This window comes from Rousettus aegyptiacus, unplaced genomic scaffold (genome assembly GCF_014176215.1).
Source record: "Rousettus aegyptiacus isolate mRouAeg1 unplaced genomic scaffold, mRouAeg1.p scaffold_m13_p_11, whole genome shotgun sequence".
Lineage (NCBI taxonomy): Eukaryota > Metazoa > Chordata > Mammalia > Chiroptera > Pteropodidae > Rousettus > Rousettus aegyptiacus.
The window spans coordinates 56694130-56712977 of record NW_023416286.1 but is presented as its reverse complement, the minus strand read 5'-3'; the positions used below and the strand labels follow the sequence as shown (position 1 = coordinate 56712977).

General features: G+C 36.7%; 1 protein-coding gene across 5 annotated transcripts in view; it reads left to right on the top strand.

The window, feature by feature from the left end:
* PCCA (propionyl-CoA carboxylase subunit alpha) overlaps nt 1-18848 on the top strand; it is a 321747-nt gene that overhangs the window by 265000 nt on the left and 37899 nt on the right. The gene's annotated exons all lie outside the window — the stretch shown is intronic.

Below are 18848 nucleotides of genomic sequence, written 5' to 3'. Positions count from 1 at the left end.
GTTCTAATTGAAATTGAATCACAGCTTTGTATGTCGATTTTATTCACTTACTATCCTGTTAATCATTTTCCATATTGTAAAATATCAACGTTGTTTTAACGAAGCTGTATTTTACATTCTCAGGAGTAGATGTGACATATTTGACTTCTTCATGAATCTCAACTCTTAACATATTTCAGTTAACTCTCATTTTTGCCATTTTTAAATGCTGAGTTAATGAACAAGTAAATGTATTTTGCTTTTTTAAAATTTTGAATGATTTTCAAACATATATAAGATATTTTCAAAATATATTGTATAAGATACAGTTCCTCATAAATTGAGTCAAAACCATGAGTAATTTTATGGGTTAGTATACACATTGCCAGTGATTTAATATCTCTTTAGAAATCCACTCATCAAATATTTGAATATCACTTTGTACTCTTACCAGTATTAGTTATAATTTTCAAAATTACTTATCTCTATCTGGTGAAAAGAAATTTACTTTATAGTTATTATTTTTATATATAATTTATTAGTAGTATTAGTTATATTTTCAAAATAATTTTTGTGTTAAAATGTTACCTTATTTTAATTAGCATATCTCTTTATTGTGATTGTATTTGAATATTTCTTTATATGTTCATTTACTAGGTCTCATAATATTTAAAATGTCTGTTCATTTCTTTTGAGTATCTTGTTCATGTTGTAAATTCACATTGGGTATTTCTGTTAGCTCTAAGTTTATTGAGACTAGTAGAGGAGAGGTCTCTAGGTTGGATCAAAAGAGTAGTGATTTTGCGGTCATTGAGATGGGAAGAACATTAATGTGTATTTATAGTTTATTTATAGAGGCATAGTAAATTTTATCTGTTAAACTATATGCACAGTAGTATGTGTACATACACTTGCCGTGGCCCTACATAATGTAAAATTTAAGAGCTGCACCTGAGACTTGTGGTTATTCTTGTTTTTCTGATTAAGAAAGTATGCTTTTTCATTTAAAAAGCTAGATATTATTTAAATACATGTCATAAGAAATTGTATGTTTCTCCAAAGAAACAGAACCAATAATATGTTTGTGTATGGGAGGAGGGAGAATGGTTCATTTTAAACAACTAGTTTACATAATTGTGGTGGCAAGTCCCAAATCTTCAGGATAAGGCAGGGAGGAATAGCAGTCAAAGACTGTGCTTACAGGATTCCTCCTTGCTTGGCAGGTCAGTCTTTTTTCTTCAACTGATCGAATGAGACCCATCCACATTGTGGAGGGTGATCTGCTTTATCCAGTCTACTAATTTATAGTAAATCTTATCTCAAGAATACCTTCATAGAAACATTTAGAATAATGTTTGGCAAAATATCTGGATACTGTGGCCTAGATAAGTTGATACATAAAATTAACCACCACAGACGTATACATCCTATTCCCTCAAGGGATTATTAAAAATAGTTATATTCTTTCAGAAATAGAATTACACATTTTTTTCATACAATAATAAATCATGCGTGTCTTTCCATGACTTTGTTCTCTACATCTGTGTATATTCATCCATCTAAGGACATCGGTCATTGGATTTAGGGCCCACTTTTATACACCCCATCTTAACTAATTATATCTGCAAAGACCTTATTTTCAGGTAAGGTAACATTCTGAAATTCTGGGTGGATATGAGTTTTTGGATGACACTGTTCAACCCAGTACACTATATAGGCATGAAAGCATCTTTGATATGTATGAAAAGCTAACAAATCACTCAGGCTATTTACCTAAAAATATATTTTATAAAGAGAGGGAGAAGAAGGGTGGGGGGAAGGAGTGGAAGAGGGAGAATAATGGTTTCACCCTTCTTATAAGGGCACTAATCCCGTCATGAAGACCCCACCCTCATGACCTCATGTAAACCTATATCATTCAAAGGCCCCACCTCCAAATGCTATCATATTGGTGCTTAGAGTTTCAGCATACATACGAATTTTGTGGGACACAAACATTTAGTCCATAATATACTCTTAATTTAATTGGTCAGCTACATATTTCAGAATTTTTCTGGGATGTCTATGCCTATTTGGAATGTAAGTTGTCTGGGTTTTGTTTGTTTTGTTTCGTTTACGTGTTTTTTGGCGAAGCTGTGAGTTGGTGTACTGCGTATAGTATAATATAAGCTCACAAAGAAATGGAAGAGGTCCAGTGTTTTACTTAACCAGAATTCCTTGCTTCAACTATGCTTTACGATAAGGATGCATATTTTGTCATTAAGAACGTGAAAGTTATTTCATTCCAAATTTTTGTACTGTAATCATTGTTTATATTTAACTTTTAAAGTAATTATTTTTAAAGCACAATACTATTAAGTCAAACACATCTCAGTAAGACTGTTTTTTTTCTTTGTAAAAACAATGCATATTGCCCGAAAGAGAAAATAAGCTTAGACTACATTGAACAGCTTCTTCATAGCTGTGCTATTGGCATTTACCCAAGGACTCTTGAGGAACTATCAAATTATATATCTTTGAAGCTTAGCCAGAGATCTTAATGAAACCAAATCATGCTGAAGTTCTTAAAGCTAATTTAAACCTCAAATTGTACATTTTAAATTAAGTTTTTATTGATAATAAATATACTTTATTTCTTATTAGCCTAGAAAGCCTGAGTGATAATATCAGTAGAATAAACATGTTTTACAAAGATTTACCATTAAGAATGCTATTAATATGACCCTTGATACACTAGCACAATTAGATTTCAAAGTAAGCATTTACGAAGTAACAGCGATTAATGACAACCATCGAAAACAATTTTGAACTCCATCAGTTTAACTCAGGAGGGTAAACTTAATATGATAATTCATCTAGTTGAATTGTATCAGCTTAGCAGGAAAGTATGTAAATATGTGACCCTTACCTAGTTTCTAAATGGATGCTGTGCTGATAGATTTATCAGTTCCATTAAAGAACTTTGGGGAACTTTGGAATTTCAGCAATTGTTCCCTTGGAGGCTGAAAACCCAACCTGATCTCATACTGGGACCATTCTGGTCTGCATATTTCCATAATTTGCCTTTGCTACTAATATGACAGCAAGACACAAATAACTGTTTCTAATAATATCAGATGGAGTTGTGGAGGACAGCATTTTAATGTAGTAAAAGACCTCCCTGTGGAGTTGTTATTGCTACTATAGAACAGCAGCTACACAGTTGCAACTGTAGTGTCTTAATTGATTCGTTTAATTAGCAAGAGCTGAAGCTTGGGCCGTATCTTGTCATCTGATATCATAAGACTCAAAATCTGCATCCTTCATATTTATAGATATATAAACATCATCAAAATGTTCTACTTCATCTGAAAATTTACTTTTGGATGTTGAATTTTAATAGAGTATAAACTTCTATTTGTTTGAAATACAAATAATTGGAAAATGAAAAGAACTAGGTTTGTTACTGTTTTTCATCAGTATTATTTTGAAAAGTAAACGATGACATGAATTTTTGGTTATTACTGTCTTCCAGAAATAAACTTTCAGAGAATTTATTTGATCTTCTATACCTTATAAATCCATAGCAGTCTTTCTCTTCATATGTCTGACTCATCTCTAATCTTCATTTGCCTTTTTCTTCTTCCTCTTTCACATTCTTTTCTGTATCAGTGCGTTGCAGGAGTGACGTGATGGCTTATTGGGATTTCTTGCATGCCAGTCCATGTTCCAGGGTCCCTCTGTAGGCACCCTGGGTCCTGCTTGTCTTAGGCCTTCCATGTGTGCCTGCCTTTTGGCAGGGCATCTGGCTGAACTGGCCCTTGAAGACTTCCCACCTAACCCATCCTGCACTGGTTCTGATTTCCTTGGATGGGGAAAAGACAGGAGGGCGGGAAGTGTCTGTTGTAGAACCCCAGAACTTCATCAGACTGTCAATTCCATGGGGGTCTCTCCTTATTCCTGACAATTCCCCATCCAGCTGTAGAAAGTGAGTAGTGGCTGCAGTCTAGATAGTTTATGGAGGGTTGATCATATCTTTTCTTTAGATATATTTTGTAATTCTAAGCAAAAAGTATATCTCTAGCATCCCACCCTGCATTTTCCTATTATACAAAATTTCAGCCAAAATGTGAGTAAATATGATTTTATGAAATGGACTCTAAATACAATCTTAATCTCGAACATCATTTTTGTGGTGACATGTTCTGTGTACCATCTAACCAATCTAAGAGTAGACTTTTGTAATATAACTAACTTTACTTTCTATTCTCGTGAATTTAGCACAATGTAGTTAATATGAAAGCACAATTAGTAATATCCTATTGTGTGATACATTTTGAACAAAAATGTAAAAGAAATCATGACTGTCTCCTCCATTACATGCTAGGACGTGTACTAGATTAATGTGACTTGGTCTCTGCCCTTAAATAGTGTACTAGTAAACACAGACAAACCACCATCCTGAGTACAATGTAAGTACCAAGATGGGTTATGTGACAGGCTGATGTGGTGGCAGAGAAAACTGTAAATCTATTAGCTTTACATTTTTTCTGATACAAAAACTGTTCTCAGTAGGTCAAAGTATAGCCATAAGGCATTATGTTTCTTTAAGAAGCATAAAGCCTAGCATTTATTGGTAGTCATGGTAGTCAATCGTTTTACACCAGCTGATCATCTTTTATGTACTAGTCACTGAGTTCTGGCAATTCAAAGGAAAAAGATATCATTGCTGCTAGCAGTGAGCCCACTGTCAACTAAGGGTATAAAAATACTAGTGTGATAAGAGTGATAATGGAGGTTTGTAATGAATTAAAGTTATTGTAGGGCTTAGAAAAAGGAAATAGAGGAATTGTGAAAAGCTCCTCAGTGAATGAATTTATATACATGGGCTAGTGTGCAAGAAATCCCAGTAAGCCATCATGTCACTCCTGCAACCACACTGATACAGAGATGAGGATGTGAAAAAGGAAGAAGAAAAAGGCAAATGAAGATTAGAGGTGAGTCAGACATATAAAGAGAAAGACTACTTATGGATTTATAAGGTATAGATCAAATAAGTTCTCTGAAAGTTTATTTTTGGAAGACAGTAATAACCAAAAGTTCATGTCATTTACACACACACACACACACACACACACACACACACACACACACATCGTGCTCATGCTAAGACTTTAAGGATGAATAGATCCTGCAGATAGGGAAAGTCATTTCAGATAGAAGGGATTGGCATCTGCAAAAGCTCTGAGATGGAATGTTCAGAAACTTCTCTGTGATGACAGTAGAGAAAGCGAAGGGAATAAAATAAATAAAGGTACAGAGGCATGAGGCTGCCCAGGTATTTGCAGAAGAGCAGGTTGGCTAGTGAGGGTGGAGGTAGGTGGCCAAAGTCTATCTGGGAGATGAAACTAGAATGGCAGAAGCCAAATGTTGCAAGACCATGCTAAGGAGGTTGGCTATTGTTCTTTAGACTTTGAAGGATTTGAAAGAGTCACAAATCACCTGAGGTATGTTTTGTTTTGTTTTGATTTTAAAGAGAGCATGTGGGAACAGGCAAGTAAAGGAGGATACATTTGAGAGCCTCCTCTTCAGGACCCAGAGTCCAGTTGTATGTATTACGCAGAATTGAAGATGTTTCTGAGGTTTCTAAATGTGATAATTGATGCAACAACCTGAAGGAGAAAATAGGAAGAAGAGAGAATTATATCAGAAAAAAAGGTGGAATAGATAATGAGTTGGATTTTTGACTATTTTAAGTTTTGCAATTCCAGAGAGACATCTATGATGTAAAGGCAACGTCTAGTCTGGACATCAAGAAAAAGATTAAGGGTGAGCATGTAAGTTGCTGCTTTGTCCACAGGTAGGGAGGGGTCTCTAAAGTAACCATTTAAAAATGTCATCTACTGTCCAAATCATTTACGTTATATATGGCTATTGGTAGCCAATTTAGTGTAACCTCAATCATGATTTCACAGTATCCTAGGGTGTCACTAATTATTTCAAAGTATCTCAAAATCCTGCTGCCATCTGCTAAGGATCCTCAAAATAAAATTAATTTTAATGAATAACATAATGTCTTACGTTTGTGTGATGCTTTAGGGTTTTAGAATGCTTGACTCCATTCGTTTTCTAAGATAAATAAGCCGTACAGTACTGGAGAGTTAGTTGTAAAAATCAGACATGTACACTATTTGAAGTGTTTTCAATTTAAAATATTTGTGATTACTCATTTATATGTTCACAAGACATTTCCATAAACCACTACCGGGATGTTAGTGAATATTGGATGGAATAAGACATACCAACTAAATGATTTCCGCATTTGAATCTCAGATCTCCCACTTACTAGCTTTGTGAACTTGAGCAAATCATTTAATCTCTCTGGTAATTTTCTCAGCAGCAGAATATCTACTTTTGTGGAAGTAGTGAGTTTTGAGTAAAAAGTTTGTAAAGTGCCTGAGGTGAGGCCTTTGGCTCTTCATTTGTAAGAAATCGATTTAAAATACACCAGGACTGGGAATTAGAATATATTTTGACACTTAATGTAGAATTAGTATCTAGTTTAAGAAATGGATACCAAAAAATACAACATATTACTGGTGTTATGAGTCAAGTTATGAGTCTAGATGTTTCTTATAATGAGGGGATAGGACAGGCATTTGTTTATGTGAACTATTGATTAGGGTAAATGTTCAAAATATATACTTTTTTTTTAACCAGGGAAGGACATGATGGGACCTAATGTATAATTAAATCCATGGTGCCATCAACTGTGTCTTTTAAGTTTACTTATCAACTGTGTTTTAGATTTAGTCTGCATTATTTCAAGTCTTATACTCACAGGACACTGATAATTTTTATTTTTGGCCTAGAGTTGGATTTCTCAGCCTTGGCAATAGTAACGTTTTGAATTCGATAATTCTTTGTTGTAGGAGACTGCTCTGTGCCTTATCTGATGTTAGCAGCATCCCTGGCCTCTGCCCACTAGATGCCAGAGCACCTCCCCAGATATAACAACCGAAATTGTCTCCAGACATTGCCAAATGGCCATAGGAGGTGGGAAGGGGTCAGATCACTCCAAGTTGTAAAGCACTGGCCTAGACGACTATAATAGTTGGAGTTTCAGAGTTTTCTTTCCCATGTCACTAATGAATATAATGATCTAGAGATGAAATCTCTATATCAGATGTGAAACTTCTCAGTGGCCTGGAGCTTACATCTTGACCAACTCAAATGCCTTATGCAGAAAAAAAAAAGCAAAATAGCAAACTTCAGCTAGTTTCATGTTTGATTTGCTTGAGGACCGTGTTTAACCACTGACTGTGTGGGAGTGTTGTAAGGGTTACTCTTTCTTAGTTTCCCCCATGTTGGATCATAAACCAGATCTGCTGTGGACGCCCATTCAGGAAAGTTAGGGCAAGTTCTGGTTTATGTAATTGCATTCTGTTTATTTACATCCCTTTTCCCATTGGAGTATCTGTACTGTTATTGTTTACTAAAGACACTCTCATCCAGAGTCAGGAGTGCCAGCGTGCAGTTAATACCTGGTCTCCGAAGCTACTGCACTTCATATGGCCCTCAGTTTTGTAAAAAACCTGTAATCTTCCTGGTGATATGTATATGTAGAGTATGTTACAAGCATTACCTCACAGTGGCATCTGCAAAGAAGTATTTTTCTGTTCTTTTCCAGCTAGCATTTAATTGTATAGCTCATTAATATTTTGTGGCACTTTCCACCAGTGCATGGGAAGTATATGGCAAGATGCCTGGCAAGGCATGCAGGGGTCAAATAGTAGTCAGTATTTCAGGTATGTATTCCGAGAGGTAGCTTTCCCAAGCCAGCGTGTTTTGTATGGTATAACTTCTCAAGATTGTGGGGGACAGCTAAGGTAATTACTAAGGTATCAGTGTTAATTACCAAGGTAATTACCAAGCATCAGGGAAACTGGAACAGTGAAGTGCCCTTGTTTGAAATAGAACCCCTGCCTAATTTAAGGGTAGGAAAGTAATTAGTGTGTAAGTTCTAACAGTTATCCTGAGTCCTCTGTGTCTCAGAACCCCACTACTCCTGTCATGTCTCAGCTGCTCAATAAATTAGCCTTTAAAATGATGGCCAATGAGACAGTGCTCCCCAAGTGCCTACAATGTACCCAGCGCTTTATGCCTGTCACCTCATTTAGTTCTCAGCCATAGTAAGAGCAGCCCCAGGATTCACACCTCGATTTGAGAGAAACCCTGGCTTCCTTCACACGAGCATCTGTGTGGTTGGGATTCAGGTCTTCAGTGGCCCTTCGCATGTCCTCATTCGTCCTGACTGCCTAGTAGAGAGCAGCTGGGGGGAGTGGGGAGCTGCGAGACTAACTTTGGTCTTCTGTGTTCTGACTCAGAGCCCAGACACTTAATGGGGTAGAGTGCTAACGGTCCAGCTTCCCTATGTGAAATACTTTTTTATTAAGGGGCAGGGGTGTTCTTTTTTCTTTTTCTTTTTTCGTAAAAAGTAATATGATATTTATCCAAGTAATCATTCTAGATATTAAAAATATGTTAAAATTGCAATTTGATATATTTGATTTAAAGCCTTTAGTCTCAATTGGAATGTAAGAAAACCCTAGCTAATATTTAAGGTGTTTAGGGTGTGGAATACATGTTAGTGTGTTGTGAAAGATTAATTATTCTTATTTAAGTGTTTAAGCCCTCTCTCTCTCTCTACCCTCTATCACTTTATTCAGAAACACTTTGAGCCCCACCGAAGGATTTTAGGAATAACACAGGTAGTTTTTGAAATATGAGTGCCAGGCAGTGTTTTGCGTTGCAAGTCTAGACGAGGCAGTTTCTCAACTCAGACAATTTTGATCCCTTGGGAACATTTGACAATGTCTGGAGACATTTGGTTGTTACAAGTAATAGGCTGCTACTGGAATCTAGTGGGTAGATTTCCTAAGTTTTTTGCAAGCATCACCAAGAATGCTTCTAAACATCCTACAATAAACAAGACAGCCCCATACAAAAGAATTACCTAAGCTAAAATGTCAATAGTGCTGAAGTTGAGAGTTCAGGTGCATATAAATATCTATGAGCATCTCCCCAACCCTCCACAAAGCTCTCTAACACTCTATGAATTTAATCTTACATGTCACCTGGATGGATAATGCAAGTTCTTCTACCCTATTTATTCTAGATCATTTCACCCAGCTTTAGTTTGTACATTGAAAGAACTGCAGGCATCGCGATCATGTTAGAGAAAGAACTGAGTCCCCTGTACATAAATGTCACATATATTGTTTTGCTGTTTTATCCTATGTGTATACATTTGGGTCTTCACAAAAATTTTACTAACATATCATTCCTATAAATGAAGTTTTTTCATCAGTATGTGCAGTTATGATCCACAGGACTTTAATGTTTTTTATATTTTTGATTGTAGCTAAATTTCTTTTAAAAAAAAGAAAGAACTTTTTACATTTTATTATTGCTCATCAGTAGTTTTCTTGTTGGATTATCTCTGTTAATGCCTCAGTGACTTAAAGTAGTAGATCAATTAGATATTGTTATATCAATTTATCGAAAATAAATCTATGTGTGCACACAGCATGTCTGATCTTTTGATAAAGCCTGTGTCTCCTGGCCCCTGTGTTCTGAAGGCAAGTTTATAGGAAGTAAGAGTGCTGCTCAGGCAGCTGCCCAGTGGCCTCCCTCCCTCAGTGACCTGCCGCTGTCGGTCTGTATTCTGGCCTTGGGTGGTTTCACTGATCTGGTCTTGACTTTTAGGGTGTTCTGAAATATACTTGCAGGATTTTAATTTATGGAGTGACCGAGTGCCAATACAGAGAGGTAAATGCCATTGAAATAGTTACTTATATTTTCCAAGGACACCCCATACTGTGCAGGGCCATTGGGAAAGCCCCAGAGTTGGTCAGGAGGCAAAAGGAGCAAGAGGAAAACATGGACAGGAGCTTTATTTGAAGTTTCTGAAGGAAAGGCAAGGTTGGGCAGGATAAACAGTTTGAATAACGTCTGTGGGCTTTGGGCCATAGGGGAGGTCTCTAGGTGTCTGGTTTGATGTGTGATTTAGCTAAAAGGAGTGGTTAGCTTGCACATGCTCCCAAAAAAGTTCTTTTCTGTCTTTAGGAGTTAGCTAGCTCTAGGCGGAGTAGTCTTGCCCCAGGTCTGTAAGGCCCCTAAGATGTCAAAACATTATGATACAGAAAAAGATTAAAAAGGATATAATGTATCCACAGAGAACCTGTACATTGATCCAAGGGAACTGATGGACAGTAACTAAACTCACAAACGTCGTCTAAACCACAGTGTGCATTTGTCAGTTTGAGATGAGGCATATTTCTTCCAGCCACCAAATCTTTTAAGTCTTCCCTCTGGATTATTGGCTAATCAGTGATACTAGGTTGCTAGCCCGAATAATTTCAGAACTAGTGTAGTTTACATCGTAATCAGAACACAGGTAGACCTAGTATATCTATACTATGCTTCTACCTGGTGAATCTCATAACCTTCAACAAAAACACCGTTATCCACCTCCTTGCCTTCACTTTTCTATGCCTTAGCACTGCTGTTCACCTTCCCACAGAAAAGACTCAGTGCAGTTGATGAGGCTGCAGCTACCTAAAAACTATAATTACAGACCTAAACTATACAAAACTACAGTCCCATTTCTCTCAGGTTAACATGTAAATCAATTTATTGGAATTTAAGTGTCCCCAAATTCTTTGGTCATGCACTTTCACACACAGCTAGTTAGAGCACTTCTTTGTGGAGCATTACATGCATAGCTCACAGAAGCTCCTGCAAATTTTTCATTTCTTAGGTAACACCCTCTGTAGTACATATACCCAGACAGAAAAAATATTTCATAGCAGGAGCCCTGCAAGATCTCATTTCTAGTCCCAGTAATGCTTTAAACTGGTTGTATGACCTTCCTAAACCTCCGTTTTCTTTGTTGTAAAATGAAAGGTTGGGGTCAGTGACCTCTAAGGTCTTTCCCAGCGTCATCCTGCTCTGAGAATGATTACATTTGTCACAATATGCAGTTTGCTTTGTAACAGTAGCAAAATATCACACATGCTACTTATTATCATTGTCTATCTTTTGATTTCCTTGAATTTTTCTGTCTCATTTTGGGAGACATCACTAGCTTATCACACAGTGATATTGTGTCCTGTCACTTAATTTCTGCGAACAGCACATTGTGCTGCTACGGGCTCAGTGCTAATAATCAAGATTATATGTTCTGCTTACTGTGATTTTTTTGTGTGGTTTCTGGGGGAAAATGCAGATGCTTTTCAATTATTCTAAGGGAATTTTGATTAACCCCCTGGGTAGAGTTCTCTGTACCACCTGCCATGGAGAAGCAAGTTTTATTGAACAGAAGGTATAGAATTGAATTGCTCATATTTGTTTTCATTCTGGTACCTATAGTATTATTTCAAGCTAAAGCATTTTAATAAATATTTAATAAATATCTGTCTAAAATAGGTTGAAACTGTTAGAAACTAAACCTCTTTTGTTTTTCAATTTTAAATGCAAATAAGTTAATATGACTTTTAAGTGGAATTTCCAAGTTAAAGACTCACATTTTTCTTTTATGTGTGTAAAAAGTGGTTATTTTTGACTAGAACAGTCGGCATCCTGCTTACTATATAATTCTGAGTATTAGCCTTTGGAAGCAATTTCCTTAAATTTATTGCAACATTGCTATTTTTTTTGGTTGTTGTTCTTGTAGATATTTTACATGTTTACTTTCCTCTCTGGTATGTCCATTTTTACCTTTTGCCTGTTGCCAGAAAACTTCAACCGCTTGATTTATAGAGAATTTTCAAATGGCTGCCTCGAAAGCCTTTTTAACAAGCATTTTTTATTGAGATATAATTCACATTCCATGCAAGTTGCCAATTTCAAGTATACATACAATTCAGTGGTTTTCAGAAGTCTATTCACAGAGCTATGAAACAGTCACCACAGTCAGCTTTCGGACATTTTTATCAACCCTGCAAAGAAGCTCCAGACACATTATCAGTTGTTCTGCATTTTCCTTTAACCCTGCCAGCTCCTCCTGACAGCCACTAATCTTTCTTTCTTTATATATTTGCTTATTCTGGACATTTCATATAAACAAAAACATGTGGTCTTTTGTGACTGGCTTCTTTCACTTAGTGTAATGTTTTAAATGTTCATTCATCCTATAGCTTTAGTATTTCACTTTTTTTTTAACCAAATAATATTCTGTTGTATGGATATACCACGATTTATTCATTCATTACTGTGGATATCCGAGTTGTTTCTGTCTTTTTAGACATTGTAAATAATGCTGTGTATGAATGTTCCGGTGTATGTTTTTGTGTGAACATAACATTTTCTTTTTTTTTGAATGTTATACCTACAAGTGGGATTTCTGGGTCACATGGCAACTCTATGGTTGACTTTTTGAGGAACTTCCAGACTGTTTTCCAAAGTAGCTACACCATTTTACATTCCCATCAGCACCGTGTGAGTCATTTAATTTCTCCACATCTTTCTTTGTCAACACCTGTTATTATCTTTTTTTAATTGAGGTATAATTGACATATAACATTATATTTCAGATGTACAACATATGATTCAGTATTTGTATATATTGCAAAATGACACTACAGTAAATCTAGTTAACATCTGATGTCTATCTTTTTAATAATAACCACTACATGGGTATAAAGGACTTGTTTTTATAAATACTTTGTATGTAGGATTCCTTCTTTCCCCTAGAATTCATTACTAATGCAAAAGTAGCCAAAAACGTGTATTAGTTGTATTGTGTTTTGTTAAAACAAGCTTAACCCTTACAATACAACAAAGCACATACATTTTAATTTTTGTATATTTTCTATTACATTGTTGTTTCTTCCTCAAATCAAATGTTTTCGATATTAAGCAAGCAGTTCCTTTCATTCCCCTAGGCTTTTTTTTTTTTTTTTAATAGCACATACTGTGCAGGAAGGTCATTACATAAAGAGAGGAAAAAGCAATAATCAGCATTGAAGAGAAAGTTAATGCTGTTTGTATAATTTTTTTAATAGGCATCTTATATCATTTTGAGATTTAAGCCAACTAATTATATGTTTTTCACATTACTGGGCAGTTTCCTCTTGTTGCCTGTGAACTGATATTTTTCTTTGGAAACTCAGGTAATGAAAATGTTTGTTAAAGCTTCAAATACTAGTGCTTTAACTCCTTAGTCATTTAGATATTAATCCTGTTCTGTAGACCACCTACATGTGTTTGTAAGGGATATAATAACTGACACTTTTTACTTAGCACTAATATTGTGCAGCAAGAAAAACATATCAAGTATTTTTCCGAGTCACTAGTTTAAAATTAGCAGAAGCTGGGAAGAAAAAGCCCTTGTCTATGCTGCATTGTTCTTTTGCAGAGACATGGATGTTTATGATCCATTTACTCATTCAACAAGTATTTGTTGGGTGCATATATAATGTGCCAAACAATGTTCTAGGTGCTGTGAAATGGACCAAGTTCAATAGGACAGAAGTATGAATCACAGTAAGTAGAAATGGCAACCAAGTTGGTGTATACAGTGTAGTAAGTATAAATTTATGTGTGCATAGTCACCTTTCTTAACAACTCATAGCAAAACTGAAGGACACTGAGTTCCGTCCTCAGAGTACCCCTGTTGGGGTGGGGGCAGGGAAGTTGAATAAGAGGGAGGATAAAGACTTTGGATTCTAAATTTTTTTTACTTTTTTTCTGCCTTTTAAAAATAAGAACCCTTTTTTGTTTTGTGGTCTTAAATCTCTTTCCACAAATGTAAAGATCTTGCTTCCTTTCTTGACTTTTCTTTCGGATTTTATAGTATTACTTCAATTATGTATTTCCCATCTGTTTGTAAACAAAAAGTAATTTACATGTTGATATGGTGGTTATGTATGTGTGGGGGCACAGGATATATGGGAAATCTCTGTATCTTCCACGTAATTTTGTTTAAACCTAAAATACTATTCTGAAGACTAAAGTCTGTTTTTTAAAAATTATAGGGTAGTGATTGAGGGCACTTGCCTTTAAAGTCAGGCAGGCACTTATTTCTTGGCTATTTGATCTTAGTCTTATTTACTCTCTCTCAGCTCATTCTCTGGTCTATGAAAATGAGAGAAATAATACCATCTAACTCATTGGCTGTTTGTGAGAATTAAATGAGAGGATGCATGCATGACACTTAGTATAGTTCCTGGCACAAGGTAATGACTCAGATTTTACTAGCATTGTGGAAAAATATTTCACACCCAGGAGTTAAGTTTAATTCACCTTGATGAGACACGATCCTGGGAGCTTTTTGGTTGACACAGTTGTTTCCTAAAGGCATCTAATTTAGATCTAGAGTCTCTAACTCACACAATGTGACTCGTTCTCAGTTTCTTCATTCTAATATGAACATTTCTATAACACTCAGTCTTTTCCCCGGAAATATCTAGCAGGTGGATGCCCCAGGTAGTTTGTCAGCTGGGTAGAGGGGTGGGGATGACAGGTGCCCTGTAGCAGGCTCAGTGGGGAATGGGAGTGTGGTTGCGGAGACCAGAGGAGCACTTGGGCGGTGGTGGGAAGGCAGTAATCAGAAGGGATGTGGAGTCAAGCAAGGGAGAATTTGTTTTCACACTGGGAGTGACTCAGGCTTATTTTTAGGCTGAAGAGAAGGAGCTCATGGGAAGGAAAAAAGTATAATTGATGAACAGGGCCCCGGGGGGTAGGAGAAAGCGCAGGTCGAAGTGGAATGCCTCCTGGCGAACTGGAAGCAAGCCACCTCTTTAGACTGGCGGGACAGCAGTGAGGACGAGCGCACAGCACAGCGAGGAACGCGGGTCGGGCGGCAGGCTGCTGTTTAAGGAGCCCTGTGGTCGCCCGTTGCCCTTGTGAAAGTGGTCATCTATTTAGTAGGAGTTATTCTGCTGACATGACAAGCTTTTCTATTTCAAAATACCAGGTTTTGCACTAATTATTTTACCTTACACTCTTTAGAGTGAAGAGTCCTACTATTTTAAACCTACATGCCTTAGATACTGTTATATATTTGTTATCTAATGTTTCTTATGATGGAATTAATAAAAAAAAAAGTGGCTAAATTATTCAAATTCGACTTTGTACTAACATCACACTTGGCTTACTCAATATCCCTCAACATCAGTAAGAGATGAATTTGGCCTAGACTGGTCTTTTCCTTCATTCATCACTTAAAAAAAAAAAAAAAGAATGGTGAGAACAAGCCATTTTTTACTTTTATAATTTTTAATCCATCATTAAAAGTACAACTTGCTTTATGATCTAAAGAAATACCATCTAAGTCTTTATATTAGGAACAAAAGTGACCCTTTCAGGAAAAAAAAGAGCAGAGCTTAATCTGCATTAGCCCTTTGATGTATTTCTAGATTTTAAAAAGCTTCCCGCCGTTTCCAGCCACACTGAGACAGCCCGAGTCATATGTCCAGTAATGCTGCTGTCCTTTCTCCTCTCAGCACACACTGAGCTGGAGACACTTTTCGTGAGTGGGCCAGGGTCTGCCATAACCCCTTGACACATCACTACAGGTGTTGGCCCCTTGAGAGCTTCACTTCTCATTACTAGTCCAGGTCGAAGACTCTTAAGTAAATGATTAGTTTGGGAAAATACACTATATCACCTTTCGCTCTTCTTTTGAATGTTTCTTTAAGATGTGACTGTTATTAATGTATCTGAGGGACTTTATTAATTGAGAAATAAAAGAATGCTAGCTGAAACAAGGCATGAAATCCTATTGTTTGAATTCTTGCCATTTTTAGTCCTTTTATTTCTTCATTTTCTGTAACCTAGCATTTGATTTTAGAGAAGTTGTTGAACTTTATCAGCTTCTTGATAAGCACATTTTCTTATGTCGTGATGGTGAGAAGTGATGGATTTGTGTATGGTTTTAATACTCTTTCTAATGATCGACATGATTGCCAGAAGTAGTGCTTTGAGCTAGCTAGTCTCATATATGGAGGAAAACAATTTGGGTTTCAGTTTCACAAATGAAAAAACAAAACCTGAGAGGAAAAGGAAGCAATTCGTTAGCAGTTGGCCACTGTGTAGAGTAGGATAACCTGCCTTCAAAGATTTTTGTTTCGAGCTCTGTAATATAATGTTTAATAGTTTACTTCAAAGGACCTCACTACAAGAAAATAGGCAGCTTTCCTGGTATTCTTGTTCCTGGTTCAGTTTTACTATAAGTAGCTCATATCCGGTTTTCTGTGGTCTCAGGTGGTCATTTGTGTTTATGATCCTAATGCTGAAACTGTAAGAACTGTGGCCCTATTTTAAGTCATTGGCAAATAGGGATCTGCAGGAACTGATCGAGGCCCTCCTAAAACCCTTGACACTTTGACCCATCCTAAGGAAAGTACTCAGATGCTATAAGCAGTATGCATTGGATTATGTCCTCCAAAAATAGAAAACTAGTAAGGAAGGAATAGAAAAACTCATCAACATGACCTTAAGTTTTTGATGTATTGTGATCACTCCTGTACTCCTGTTCTAAACTTCTAAACATTGTGTTCAGTATCCTTGAGATAAAAGCCTGAGGTTACAAACAAAGATCATTGGAGATGTTTGAATTTTTTTTCTTCCTGTAGATATATTTGGCATATGTAGAATTTGAGAGCCGACTATTAAGATTAATTTCTTTTAGACATTATGAGATATAAAATAAATAGTTGGAACTTGGAAGAAACTAGTGAAAGTCAGAAAGCAGCATTGTTTTTTTCACTATAAGTTTTATCGTATACTGGTTCTGGGTGGAGCCTGGTCATATCCATTTTGAAGCTGTTCCCTCAGTGATTTTGGAGAGTACCTCTGTAAAACCATGGCTATAAACTCCTATTGGGTTTGATTTGGTTTTGTTTATTTTTTGCTCACTTTTTGATGCAGCGATAGGACCTAAGGCCATTCTAAGAAATATAGACTTGAAACAATTTCACACTGGCAGACTCCTCCTCCCATGGCTATTCTCTCTCCCCCGCAACCCCCTCTCTCTCTCACCACCCTACCCTACCCTAATCTGCCCCCCCCCCCCCACACACACACACACACAAAAACCTCTCAGAACCGAATAGAAAGCATTGCTTGAAGGTCTAGCAGTCTAGCTTGGGATGAAGGGGCAGGAAAGGGAGTGAGTGGGTGTATAGAAGGTAGAAACTGTTCTACCCCATTGCTTTCATGATAGTAGAAAAGGTCTATGGATTGGGCCTGTGTTTCTGCATTAGACACATTGTTCTTTAAAGCACTGGCTCTCTCTTTCTTTTCCATCCTTTGTATGCTTGAGCATCTACCCAGAACCAACTCACTGTGGCAGCTCTGGTGGGAGGTGAGGTGCTCTGTCAGTTTCTAGTCTTGGCTTCTGAGACCCAAATTGAACTTGAACACAGCTACTCAACCATGTTATGACAACCATTTACAAATCATCAGTTCACGTATATCAAGCATTTCTGGAGCTTAAGTATTACATGTATCACTTCCTCAAAGGAAGTGTCATACCAACATCCAGTATAAGTAACTTGTAATAGGTGTTTCTTCTAGAGAATTATACTCTTCTTCAACCAGGCAATCCCAACTCTAGGAATTTATCTCAAGGAATTGTCTTTATTTAGCTGCTTCTGCTTGTTGGAGATTCACTCAAGTTTCCTAACCGTATTATCAGGATATGTGTACAGATGCCTTTGAAAAAGTCAATCATCCAAGCCTTAGGGAATGCATTAACTGGGGTTTTCTGGACCAAAAATGTCAGATCAGAATAAAACTTTAATTATGAGAGCTAATACATATATTGGGCACTTAATTTGTATGAGGCATTTTAGATTTTTCTTCTCATTTAATCTTCTCATTAGGTAAATACTGTTGTTATTCTCATTTTTGAGATAGACTGGAGATATACAGATGTTAAGTGATCTCACCAGGGTCCTGTAGCCAGTCTCAGAAATTGGGCTCTACCTCAAGGTGCTCCGATGGCAGAGGTTGATCCAGAAGCTCATCAAGAGCAGCTCCTGGATCTTTCTCACTCCCATGGACCACCATTGATGGGCGCCTCAGTAGGGGTCTGCCTCTATTCACCCCTGGCCTTCCCTTCCTCTACCGGCTACAATTTCTGCCATTTAATTGAGGACTCCATATGGCAGTTTGTTGTCTATCATGGCTTATCAGCCATTCTCTAAGTCATGGTTCCTTGGAAAGTACCTCATTCCTGAGAGAGAAAATCTGATTGATGCATCTCATCGTTTCTTGTCTAGATGTTTAGTGGGTCACTGGATAATCTGAGGTTTGCTACCCTTGAGTCCTAATAGCCAATACCAAGGGTAGGAGGTGGGACTTACATGACGCTGTAAATATTTTCCAGTGGATGACTTAAATAGGAAAAGGACTAAGACCGAAGACTACCATGGGAACTAATTGGATGAGATCCCAAAGATACATGTCTGTGATATTCATCACAGTGTTGTTTATATTAGCAAAATAATTAGAAACTGCCAGACTGTCCATCAACAGGGGTTTGATTAAAGAAATTATGGTCTTCCATATGGTAGAATATTAATATGCAGCCATTAAATTATGATTAGGTCAATGTTTATTAACACAGAATGATACAATATGAACTATATTGTGACATGAAAAAGGTTAAAATGATATGTATTAGGATACTAATTTATTTTAAAAACACAAACTTGGAAGATTCCATCCAGAAATATTAATAGTCATTTAATTTAAATGAAATCTTCATGCTCTTCTATTAACATCTGATTTTTTAGAGTGAACATATATTACTTATATATTGAGCAGTGTAGTTGAAAAACATATCAAGGTGCAGAAGTCGTACTAATTAAAAGTGGCTG